The sequence below is a fragment of the Eretmochelys imbricata genome, chromosome 4, assembly GCF_965152235.1.
Source record: "Eretmochelys imbricata isolate rEreImb1 chromosome 4, rEreImb1.hap1, whole genome shotgun sequence".
Lineage (NCBI taxonomy): Eukaryota > Metazoa > Chordata > Testudines > Cheloniidae > Eretmochelys > Eretmochelys imbricata.
Window position 1 is genome coordinate 97,263,829 of NC_135575.1, and position 12,750 is coordinate 97,276,578.

The 12,750-nt window shown below is 44.4% G+C and overlaps 1 pseudogene; it reads right to left on the reverse strand.

Moving 5' to 3' along the window:
* Positions 1-7,207: 7,207 nt before the first annotated feature.
* On the reverse strand, positions 7,208-9,550 carry LOC144264457 (28S ribosomal RNA; annotated as a pseudogene).
* Positions 9,551-12,750: the final 3,200 nt, after the last annotated feature.

Here is a 12,750-nt window from a genome sequence, read left to right on the forward strand (position 1 = left end):
CTCTGAAAAGAACCTGCGGCTAATCTTGTCAGTACCACTAGGGAAGCCATATTTTCCATTTGCCAGATTTAGTTTTCCTAGCTGTACTATCACCACCCTGACTACAAATACTTGAAGCATAAAAGGAGAAGCCACTGGGGTCCCCAGACTCCTCATTCAGTTTAATACTCTGCTAAAACTGGTCACCAGTGCAACCATTAGTGAGAGTGAGCAACCTGTCAACTGCAGATAGTTGTTCTATAGTAACTGTCAAAGCTATTAATGTGTTTGGGGCCAGTGATGATCTCCCTCAGGAGAGCAAGCTGTTTGTGCTCAAATACCAAACAAGAAAAAAACTCCTTTTATTCCTTTTTAGTGTGAAAGTCAGAAACACAGCCCAACAATGTCTTCTGTTTCACAGGAAAATGAGAGTCAAACACTGTTACAATGGAAATAAAAGGAGATAAATGCCCCCCCTTTGCTAAATAGTATAGTACCCATTACTATTTACTTAAGGCAAAGATGCTGTTGTGGTTTATGAATCTATTGGATGTAATTTAGTGCAGCCTATATCTATTGCTGAGAGCTTTGGGGTTCGTTCCTCATGGTTTCCAGTTTAACTCCTTAATTACACACAAGATATTAAACCTTCAAGGTCAGATCATCAGGTTTGACTATTTTGGTGCAGGACATAAGTCTGGACAACAGAAATGGTGTTATACTGCTATGATCCAGGGGGCATCTGTTCCCCATCTCAGATATCCCCCTTGTCAGGGCTCTAAGAGTAGGTTGCATAGAATAAGATACAGTGGCTTTGCACTACATTGGGATTCCTCACTGCAAGGGGAAATCTCCAGTTGTATATTTAAACTGTAGCTTCCTGACTCTGTTTTGTGAATTGGTGTAAAAGCAACAGAGGTTGACAACCTGACCCTCTCTTTATTTACTTTAGACATGATGGGAAAACTTCAGATTACAGAACCAGATTTAAAACTCTTATGAAACAAAGTTAACTACATTATAACACAAATCCTTCAGTTGTGTACAAGGTATTAAACTTTGGAGATATTGGTTTGACAAAACTCAGGCAGATAAATGGAGACAAGAAGACAGGAGAATAGAAAAGTTCTTTTTATGGACTGCTAATAGGTGGGTGATTGTCCATTTCAAACCTAAGAAATGGTTCAATTCTTGTGCAGTCCTTGGTTCTTATGGGGATAGATGGGGCTGGATAAGAAGACAAAGCCCAGTTTGCCTTAATTCTCAGATTGGATGGTCTTCCCCTGCTGCAGAAATAGATTCAGATAATCAGGCAGTCTTCTGGGATACATAGTTGAACTCAAGGTATATGGGTGTTAGGTTCAGTAGCTAGAGTGGGGGTGAGAAATAGTTTTCCCGCCCCAGCAAAATTTGACATTTCAATTTTGATTCAGGTTTGTCCTGAATGGAACAAAAAGTTGAAATCTTGAACAATTTCACACTAATAGTCTGAAAATTTTTGCATGAACTCATTTGAAACGTTTCATTTAAATTTTGACCACTTTTTTATTCTAATTAGCTTACATTTTGAAGCAACTTTTCATTTCAAACCTAGATTTTTTTATTTTGAAAATGTAAAAACAGGACACTGACCATTTTGAGAAAAAAATTCAAGTTCAGAAATTTGTCAGAACTGACCCTTTCCCTCAAAATGATTCGATTTTTTTTAACTAATCAACATTTTTCTGTGAAAAACACCTTGTTAAAAAATTCTCAACCAAGTCTATCAGTAGCCTTTTACAAACCTGTAACTTGGCCTGAAAAATAGAAGCAAAGAAGAGGTTGGACATGTTAAATTTTACCAATTAGGAAATAAGAAAGCAATGCATTCCCTACAGAATTGGTGCAACATGTTCCCTTTAGCGAATGTTGCCTGAAACAGTGCACTGCTGCTCACACTTAGGAGCTCAGATCTCATTGGTGTATAGTATAAAAACTGAAATAGAGGCCACGAGAACTCTGCCAATAAACTAGAGCCTTCCAAATGGACATGCTGACAAAAGAACTCTTTGCTGATGTGATTTATCTAACAGTCCAAACAAAACAAGGTGTACCAGCCAAATGACGTTTTTTGCCAGTATAACTGTCTACACTAGGATTTTTGCTGGCACACCTATGTTGCTCCTAACCAACATGACTGTCAGCAGTAATTTTTAGTATGACTAGGCCAGAGAAGCTTAGGTTAGGGGTGTGACGGGAACCTCAGGTTGCAGCCTGAGATTGTGGGACCATTGTGCCCCCTCAACTCTCCAGCCCGGGCTGTCTCTCACAATGCTTTGCTAGTGACAAGCATCAAACCTCTCCAGGAGTATCACTCAGCAGACCCACATGTGGAGCCCCATACCCAGCTAGATGGCATGAATGCTCCCAGAGCCACTCACGAATTACACAGAAACAAGCACCAGCCAATTCCACCTACTCCCCTCCCCCCCCCAGCCTTGTACCTCAGGAATATACTTGGACTGCTCAAGATGATTAGTGCAAATCTACTATCAATTACTTCACCACTTCATCAATGGAAAGCGGATATACACCAGCCCATAGGCAGTGACTTCCTCTCTGCACGGTAGGTGCTCAAATCCCACTCCATTCCCGCTTCTTTCCAACCCTGCACTGCCCTTGCCCCACCCCCATTCCGCCCCTTCCCCAAAGTCCCGTCCCCACCCTACCTTTTCCCACCCCAGCCCTCCCTGCTTCCTGCCCCCATTCCACCCCCTTCCTCGCCTCTTCTCCACCTCCTCTCCCTCCCTCCTGGAAAGTCCTAAGTGCTGCCAAACAGCTGTTAGGCAGCGGTGGAGGGGGGGAATCGCTTGGAGGGAGAGGGAGAAGCGGGGACATGACACCCTGTTGGGGGGGAGAAGGAGGTGAGGAGGGGGGGGACCTTGGCTGCCGGTGGGTGCAGAGCACCTACTAATTTTTCCCCATGGGTGCTCCAGCCCCAGAGCACCCACGGAGTCTGTGCCTATGCACCAGCCTTCGTAAAACCTGAGTAAATTTACCACACTTCAGGCAAACTCACTGGTAAAGATAAACAGTAAAAAAAATTGGCTACAAAAGAGGCAAAAAGTCAGAGTGCTTACCAAAATTAAATAAAATAAGTATGCAGTCTAAACTTTCAACTCTATTAGACTGGGTAACGTCTAGATTAAGCAGTTTTTCCTCACCCCACTGGATATTGCAGTCCTCACTTAATATACATGTTTGTCCCTTAAACCTGGGCCAGCCTCCTGTTGGAGTCTTCAGTCTTCTTCTGAGTGTCTTTGTTGCTTGCAGCATAGATTGGGGAAGGAGAAAGGCCAAACATGGGACCGCTGTGTTCAGTTTTATATCCTCAGTCCATGTGCCTGAAGAAAACAAGTCCAAGCATGTCTGGTGGGCATTGCTGAGTCCCCAGGCAAGGTTGAGCAATTTTCCTGGTGTGGCCTCATTCAGGTAAGTCACTGAATTGTAGCTCCCTTAGTGGACAATGGCTGTTGATGGGTTATTTGACATCTGCCCTGGGCGTGGATTACTTTCCTTGCTGTTGTCTCCAGGGAGCTAATATCTGGCCGATTCCCCAGCTTACAGTATGTTTTAGTGACAACCAAACAACACAATCTCATAACTTCACTAAGGATATACATATTTTAGATAGAACACCAACTTTCAGCTGATCATAACCTTTTCCTTGATACCTCACCTGGCACACTTTATATGCAATATCAGTTATATACAGATGAGGAATATGGGAGTTACAGGATGCTCCCCCCAAGAATGTAACCAGGGGTTCTTACTCATTCCCTGGGCAAAGCTTTAGTTTTGCTTGAGTAGCTTTATCTTAAAGTCCTTATTCAGTTTTTAAAGTTAAATAAACCAATGAAAAAGGCAGAGGCAAATGTAGATAAAGCATGACCGAGTACACATGAAAGCACACTTTCATGTGAGATTGTAAAAATTTCAAAGGTGAGTTAAAAGTTTTAAATTAATGGTTTTAAAAGATGTTAATTTACTGTGGAGGGTAATTTGGAGGGTAATTTATCTCTAACGATGCCTTCAGAAATGTCACTCAAAGGATAAACCAGTGCTGAAATACTGAGCAGCAAGGGATAGAGGGATACTTTAACATACCTCATCCTTGATGGTGTGGTAGAGAATCTTGAAGGAAGGATTCAAGAAGAATTCCCCTTGCATGCCACCACCTTGTGCAAGGTTCAGGCATCTTCAGCATCTCCGCACTCAGAAGCACAAGAACTGTTTCCTCCTGATACATGAAGTACAAAGCACTCCAGAGAGAGTAGGGAGAAGGAAAACTAGTATCATTCAATAGATAGGGAACGAGTGTGGCGCTCAGGAGAAATGAGAATTATAGTCCCAGTTCTTCTGCCTCTTATTCCCTCCCAAGCTTTTGTCTGTCTTGTCTACGTACACTGTAAGCTTTTTGGTGCAGGGGCTGGCTCTTCCTATGTGTTTATACATTTCCTAGCACAACTGGACTTTGAATCTCAGTTGGAACCTGAAATGCAGCACTGGAATATTAAAAATAACTATTAGGTGCCATCTCTCAAAGTACAGTGCTGCACCTGTTCAAATGCAAGCAAATACAGAGTGTGTGTGTATATAAGTAGATTGGAGTGAATAATTTATATAAATGAATGAGTATTTGCACATTCATTTTTGATATTTCCTTGGCTCTGTTAATGAGGTCATTTGGTTGGTAGAGCTGCTCAAAAATTATTTACCGATTGCTAAATTTTGAGATATTTTGCCAAATAGTTTATCCAATTAATATTTTTATTCAAACAGCTTCAGTATTGGATGAATGAATTATTCAATCAGTATTGGCTCTTTCAGAAAAAAAGTTGAATTATTTATGGCAATGCTCATTCATTATGTTGCTATTCACACTATTTATTTGGTATTCAATTCAGCTATAAGTTTTTTATGACTATTTGACGTCCAGACCAGATCCTGCACAGAGCTTTGCACAGATAGAAATTCAATGTGGCTCTGTGTGAGTGGATCTCTAAGAACGGCAATACTGGGTCAGACCAATGGTGCATCTAGCCCAGTATCCTGTCTTCCAGCAGTGGCCAATGCTAGGTGCTTCAAATGGAATGAACAGAACATGCAGTTATTGTGTGATCCATCCCCTGTCGCTCATTCCCAGCTTCTGCCCATCCTGGCTAATAACCATTGATGGACCTGTCCTCCATTAACTTATCTAGTTCTTTTTTGAACACCATTATAGTCTTAGCCTTCACAACACAATTCATGATGCACAGTTCAGTGCAGCTCCACACAGGGGTACACAGACTGGAATTCAGTGCAGGATTGTTGTCACTGGGCCTGATCCATTGAAGTTGGAGTCTTTTTCCTTTAACTACCATGGATTTCAGATCAGGTCTTAAGTGAATAATAAACTAGAAAAGAGGTATGTTTTATTTTATTTTATTGGGGAGGGGTGGGGGGAGAAATCACATAATTAATTAAGGCTGTTAAAGAACACATATCAAACGTGTATGCCAACCAGCTGTACATCAGTCTATCAGTACATCAGTCTGGGAGATCAGATATTAGCCCCCCGATCTGTTGAGAACTCCCCCCTCAAAAACAGTGACCCAGGATGGTGCCAAGAGTGAAAAGAGGTTAGGACCTTCTTCATATTAAACTTATGGATGACTTGATTCCAAATTTGCTTTCTTACAAGAGTTACTGGAATTAAAGTAGGTCCAAAACTCATGTAATACTGCTATTACAGTTAAGGAAATCATAACTATTATTATCTGGGAAAATGTAAATGCTGTGACTGTGTTCTGAGTTTTAATAGTTTTGTATGTCGTAGTATACTGAAAACTGTTAAAATTGTAATCATTAAGTTATCTAGGATTTTCCTGGTTCTGCTTTTTAGGGAAGGGATTCTGTAGAGAAGTGTGCAATCAAACTCAATCTGGAAAGAGCCTACCTAGAGTAAGGTGGGTTGAGTTATGACCGTTTTAAGGAGGAGCCCATTTTGTCTCTTTGTGGTTTTGGGTTCTTGTGTGTCACCATTCTAAATTCTAAGTCATGTTTCTCTGCAACCTTCTAGCAAGAGTTATGTTTTAATCTAACCTCTGTTTTACAGCATAGAAATATGTGAAGCCTTTGTTAGAACCAGGGGCTGTGTCCACCCAGAAAAGCTAAGGGAAAATGTTTACTTTAAATTAACACCATCTCTGAAAGACCACTCTGTACATATTTTTAAATAGTTTGGAAATAGGTAAAGAATATATAGATAATTGTTAATTTATAAATTAAGTCTTAACGGAGTACTATCTCACTATTCACACATCTTATAGGCATTTAATATACTTAGATGCCACTGAATGATGAAGGAGCAACAAAGCAAGAGGCTGGAGATGTCTTTCCAGAATACCATAGTAAAGAGCTGAGTGAACTATCTTTTGTTTAAAATTGTGAGTAATGCAATGAATTTCTCAAATCTGAAGCCCAAGAAGAGAGAACATGGGACAGATGGTCTTTGCACAAAAAAATAGTAGTCTGGTTCTCCATTGCTTTACCCATGTAAAAATGTATTAGAGGGTGTCAGCACTATTCTGTCTTGATGATAACACCTCCTTTTGTGCAGTGCAAAGCACCAGATAATCAGGCCCAAAGAGCAGGTGGTAGAATAGGGAACTAGAAAGTCAGAAGTGTGCCGTAGGAGGAATTCATAGATTCACTATGTGAAATCCTGGCCCCATTGAAGTCAATGGCAAACTTTCCACTGACCTCAATGGAGTCAGGATTTAAGCCATGGATTTTAAGGCCAGAAATGACTATTATGACTATCTGCTATGACTTTCTGCATAGCTCAGGTAATAGAATTTTACCCAATAACGCCTTCATTACAATTGAATTAGAGTATATCATTTCAAAAGATATTATCTTGTTTTAAAATTCAGGTGATGGGAGAATTTACCGCATCTAATGATATTGTTCCAATGGCTAAGCTAAAATATTAGCACTTTTAGAATTGAAACTAGAAAAATTCTACCTTCCCACCACTGAATCTTGTAATACCTCTGCTGCCAGATTAAAGAGCTGTATACTATCTGATTAATTATTCATAAAGTACCTAAAAATTTTTGAAGAGGACCTGAAAGTGAAGACCAGAATCCATCAGTGATTATTTCAGCCATATGGACATATTAGGGGAGAGTTGGGAAAAGAGACAGTCTTGTGTCAAAGGCTGACTTCCAATAACTTGCAGCGAGGTAGCTGCTCTGCTATGCCTGAAACCCTGATCCAGAATCAGGTCATCTATGAATGGTTTAGCACCAGGTCCCCACAAATATGTGGTGCGCAACAGGTCAGAGGCGGTTCCCTTCTGTCTGCACTCCGGTCTCAACATGAATGACTCTCCTCACTGAACCCTACCCCCAGAGCGGGGCAGCTATCCTGGGCCAACCAAGGCTCCACGGCACTGCTGTATCATTACATTTAGGGGGGTTTCTGACTTAGAGGTGTTCAGTCATAATCCCACAGATGGTAGCTTTGTCCCATTGGCTTCTTGGCCAAGCACATACACCAAATGCATGAACTTGCGGTTCTTTTTGTATTGAGCAGGATTACTACTGCAACAAATCATCACCAGTACGGTAAAATTAATCTCTCTCATGACAGTCTAAACCAAGCTCACATTCCCTAGTAGTGGGTGAACAATCCAACACTTGGTGCATTCTACTTCACAATGATAGGAAGAGCCAACATTGAAGGATTAAAAAGCGACGTTGCTATGAACTCTTGGCTGCCACAAGCCAGTTATCCCTGTGAGAACTTTTCTGACACCTCCTGCTTAAAACCCAAAAAGTCAGAAGGATCGTGAGGCCCTTTTATTCATACGAAAAATCAACATCAAGCGAGCTTTTGCCCTTCTGCTCCACGGGAGGTTTCTGTCGTCCCTGAGCTTACCTTAGGACACCTGCATTACTGTTTGACAGGTGTACCGCACCAGTCAAACTCCCCCCCGACACTGTCCCTGGAGCGAGTTGTACCTGGCATGCACTGGGCGCTTGGAGCCAGAAGCAAGAGCCCCTTGGGACTCCCCCCCACCTCACAAGGTAAGTGAAAAAAAGATAAGAATAGTGGTATTTCACTGGTGCCCCAGAGGCCTCTCACTTATTCTACATGTAAGGGGACTGTTGCCCCCTTACTAATATTCAGTGGGGGTGTTTTAGTTGCTAGCTCCCAGTACTAAAAAGGGGGAAGGGTCGATGGGGAATCAGGACACTGAGACTGACAGCCCCCAGGAACAATGGGGAGAGGCCAATGCTCCAGGTCAGCCTGAATGACAGGGCAGGTAGGCTAATCAGGGAGTCAGGAGGCCAGCTGGAATTGCCTGGGTCAGACAGAGTGGAGCCCAGCTAAGGAGAAAGCAGGGGTCCAAGCTGAGCTGGGGAGCAGAGCTGTGCCAGATCCAGAGAGAGCAGACCCTGTCCTGGGAGCAGAGCTGCAGCCCCAAAGCCAGAGGCACAGCCCAGAGAGAGCAGACTTGCCCTGGGAGGAGAGCTGCAGCAACCAGAGCCAAAGGGGCCAGAAAAGCAGCCCACAAAGCAGGTCAGTGCTGGGAGCAGAGTCACAGAAGCAGCCTGCAGAGCAGACCTGTCCTGGGAGCAGAGCTGTAGCAACCAGAGGCAGAGGGGCCAGAGAAGCAGCCCAGGGAGCTGGAGGCAGAGCAGCAGCAGTGTTGAGACAGAGTGGTGGAGCTGGGGCTGGAGCAGTCCAGAGCTGGGTGCTGTGAGCAGCTGGGGAGAGCGAGGGGGACCCTGGGCAGTGGGCCCAGCACAGGGAGATGCCTCAGCCAAGAGGCTCTGCAGGCCAGGCTTGGATCGTAACACTGACAGGGTGGGGGCGACACTGGGAAGAAGGGTCCTACCGCTTAGAGCCTGAGAGTGTGTGGCCACCACCAGAGCAAGTGTCCAACCCGCAGCATCCCTGCAGCACAGCCAGGGCCTGAGAAGGAGGCCTGGGACTTGCAAGGAACAGACTCTGAACTGCCCTGATGTTCCAGAGACACTGTTTGTGATGTTCCCTGCCACAGAGCGGGTTGATGTGTTTCCTTTAACCTTTTCCATTTTTCCTTATTCTTCTTAAAATTGTTGATTAAATAACGTGCATTTGCTTTAACTTGTATGTAATGGTCAGTGGGTCAGAGAAGTGCCCAGTGCAGAGAAAGTACCCCGCAGGGGACACCCTAGCCCCTGTCCTAGGTGACCACAGCAGGGTTGGGGGTTGAGCCCCCCCAGGAATGCTGGGCCCAGCTTTGTTGGGGTTACGAGGACTCTGCCAGACAGGAGAGTGGAAGGGGAGTCCTCAAGGGCAGGGAGGCCACTGGGTAAAGGAAGTGGAAGCGAGGGCTCAGATCCTTTGGCTAGCCCACTTCACTGGGGTAGTGCAGAAGCCAGGAAAGTTCCCCCCAATAGCGGTACTATTCCCCCACTTACATACACCTCATGTCTCTTCAGTGCCAGACTAGAGTCAAGCTCAACAGGGTCTTCTTTCCCTGTTGATTCTGCCAAGCCCGTTCCCTTGGCTGTAGTTTCGCTAGATAGTAGGTAGGGACAGTGGAAATCTCGTTCATCCATTCATGAGCATCACTAATTCGATGAGAAGGCATTTGGCTATTTTCAAAACCCTCACGGGTTTCTTTTCTGGGTTATTTGGAGTGTAAGTACACCCCTGGTGGCCCGTCCAACCAAGTTTACCATGTCCAGTGTGAGCAATCATGAATTACTGTAATCATTATGAGAGTTTCATGAAGGAAAGAGGGGTAGATAGATTGGATAAGAGAGAGATGAAAAGAAAGGGAACTACAATACCCACCTGGGGAGGTGAGGAAACAGATTAACAGAGCAAAATGGGTACCCAGAAATCACCTACTACAGTACAGGCCCCATAAGGAAAATAACAGACTACCACTGGCCATCACGTACAGCCCCCAGCTAAAACCTCTCCAGCACATTATCAATGATCTACAACCTATCCTGGAAAATGATCCCTCACTCTCCCAGACCTTGGGAGACAGGCCAGTCCTTGCTTACAGATAGCCCCCCCAATCTGAAGCAAATAGTCACCAACAACTGCACACCACACCACAGAAACACTAACCCAGGAATCAATCCCTGTAGCAAACCTCGTTGCCTACTGTGTCCCCATATCTACTCTAGCAACACCATCAGAGGCTCATTCACCTGCACGTCTACTAATGTTATATATGCTATCATGTGCCAGCAATGCCCCTCTGCCATGTACATTGGCCAAACCGGACAGTTCCTATGTAAAGGATAAATGGACACAAATTGGACAGCAGGAATGGTAATATACAAAAGCCAGTGGGAGAACACTTCAATCTTCCTGGACATTCTATAGCGGATTTAAAAGTAGCTATACTTGAACAAAACTTCAGAAACAGACTTCAAAGAGAAGCAGCAGAACTAAAATTCATTTGCAAATTTAACACCATTAATTTGGGCTTGAATAAGGACTGGGAGTGGCTGGCTCATTAGAGAAGCAGTTTTGCCTCTCTTGGAATTGACACCTCCTCATCTATTCTTGGGAGTGGACTACATCCACCCTGATTGAATTGGCCCTGTCAGCACTGGTTCTCCACGTGTGAGGTAACTCCCTTCTCTTCATGTGTCAGTATATTTATGTCTGCATCTGTAACTTTCACTCCATGCATCTGAAGAAGTGGGGTTTTTACCCACAAAAGCTTATGCTCAAATAAATCTGTTAGTCTTTAAAATGCCACCAGACTCCTTGTTGTTTTTGTGGATACAGACTAACATGGCTACCCCCTGATAATCGCCTTCCAGGATACAGTCTTATTCTGTAGGTGTCACCTGCATTCCTTGTTCCTAGTAGATTGATCCAGTTTACCATGTGATCCAGATTACTCTATCAGTGCACTGTCAGAGCATTTTTTAACCATTCTACCAATCTTTGTGGTGTTCACAGATTTATCAGCAGTCATTTTATCTTTATGTCCAGATCATTGTTCTTTTGAGGTAAATACTGACCCAAAACAAATTTTGGTATCTTCAGTTGAAGTCAATGAATAAAAATTTCACAACTGCCTAAGTGATTTAGGAGTCTAAATCCCATTTACTTTCAGTCACACTTAGCCCTGGTCTACACTAGGACTTTAGGTCGAATTTAGCAGCGTTAAATCAATGTAAACCTGCACCCGTCCGCCCTTTATTTCGATTTAAAGGGCTCTTAAAATCGATTTCCTTACTCCACCCCTGACAAGTGGATTAGCGCTTAAATCGGCCTTGCCAGGTCAAATTTGGGGTACTGTGGACACAATTCGACGGTATTGGCCTCCAGGAGCTATCCCAGAGTGCTCCATTGTGACCGCTCTGGACAGCACTCTCAACTCAGATGCACTGGCCAGGTAGACAGGAAAAGAACCGCGAACTTTTGAATCTCATTTCCTGTTTGGCCAGCGTGGCAAGCTGCAGGTGACCATGCAGAGCTCATCAGCAGAGGTGACCATGATGGAGTCCCAGAATCGCAAAAGAGCTCCAGCATGGACTGAACGGGAGGTACGGGATCTGATCGCTGTGTGGGGAGAGGAATCCGTGCTATCAGAACTCCGTTCCAGTTTTCGAAATGCCAAAACCTTTGTCAAAATCTCCCAGGGCATGAAGGACAGAGGCCATAACAGGGACCCGAAGCAGTGCCGCATGAAACTTAAGGAGCTGAGGCAAGCCTCCCAGAAAACCAGAGAGGCGAACGGCCGCTCCGGGTCAGACCCCCAAACATGCCGCTTCTAGGATGAGCTGCATGCCATTTTAGGGGGTTCAGCCACCACTACCCCAGCCGTGTTGTTTGACTCCTTCAATGGAGATGGAGGCAACACGGAAGCAGGTTTTGGGGATGAAGAAGATAGCTCACAGCAAGCAAGCGGAGAAACCAGCTTTCCTGACAGCCAGGAACTGTTTCTCACTCTAGACCTGGAGCCAGTACCCCCCCGAACCCACCCAAGGCTGCCTCCTGGACCCGGCAGGTGGAGAAGGGACCTCCGGTGAGTGTACCTTTTAAAATACTATACATGGTTTAAAAGCAAGCATGTGAAAGGATTAATTTGCCCTGGCATTCGCAGCTCTCCTGGATGTACTCCCAAAGTCTTTGCAAAAGGTTTCTGGGGAGGGCAGCCTTATTGCGTCCTCCATGGTACGACACTTTACCACTCCAGGCCAGTAACATGTACTCGGGAATCATTGTACAACAAAGCATTGCAGTGTATGTTTGCTGGCTTTCAAACAACATCCGTTCTTTATCTCTCTGTGTTATCCTCAGGAGAGTGAGATATCATTCATGGTCACCTGGTTGAAATAGGGTGCTTTTCTTCAGGGGACACTTAGAGGTGCCCGTTCCTGCTGGGCTGTTTGCCTGTGGCTGAACAGAAATGTTCCCCGCTGTTAGCCATGGGGTGGGGGAGGGGCTAGCCACGCGGTGGGGGGAGGCAAAATGCAACCTTGTAACGAAAGCACATGTGCTATGTATGTAATGTTAACAGCAAGGTTTACCCGGAAAGAGTGTAGCCACTGTTTTATAAAATGTGTCTTTTTAAATACCGCTGTCCCTTTTTTTTTCTCCACCAGCTGCATGTGTTTCAATGATCACAGGATCTTCTCCTTCCCAGAGGCTAGTGAAGATTAGAAAGGAAAGAAAATGCACTCGTGATGAAATGCTCTCTGAGCTCATGCT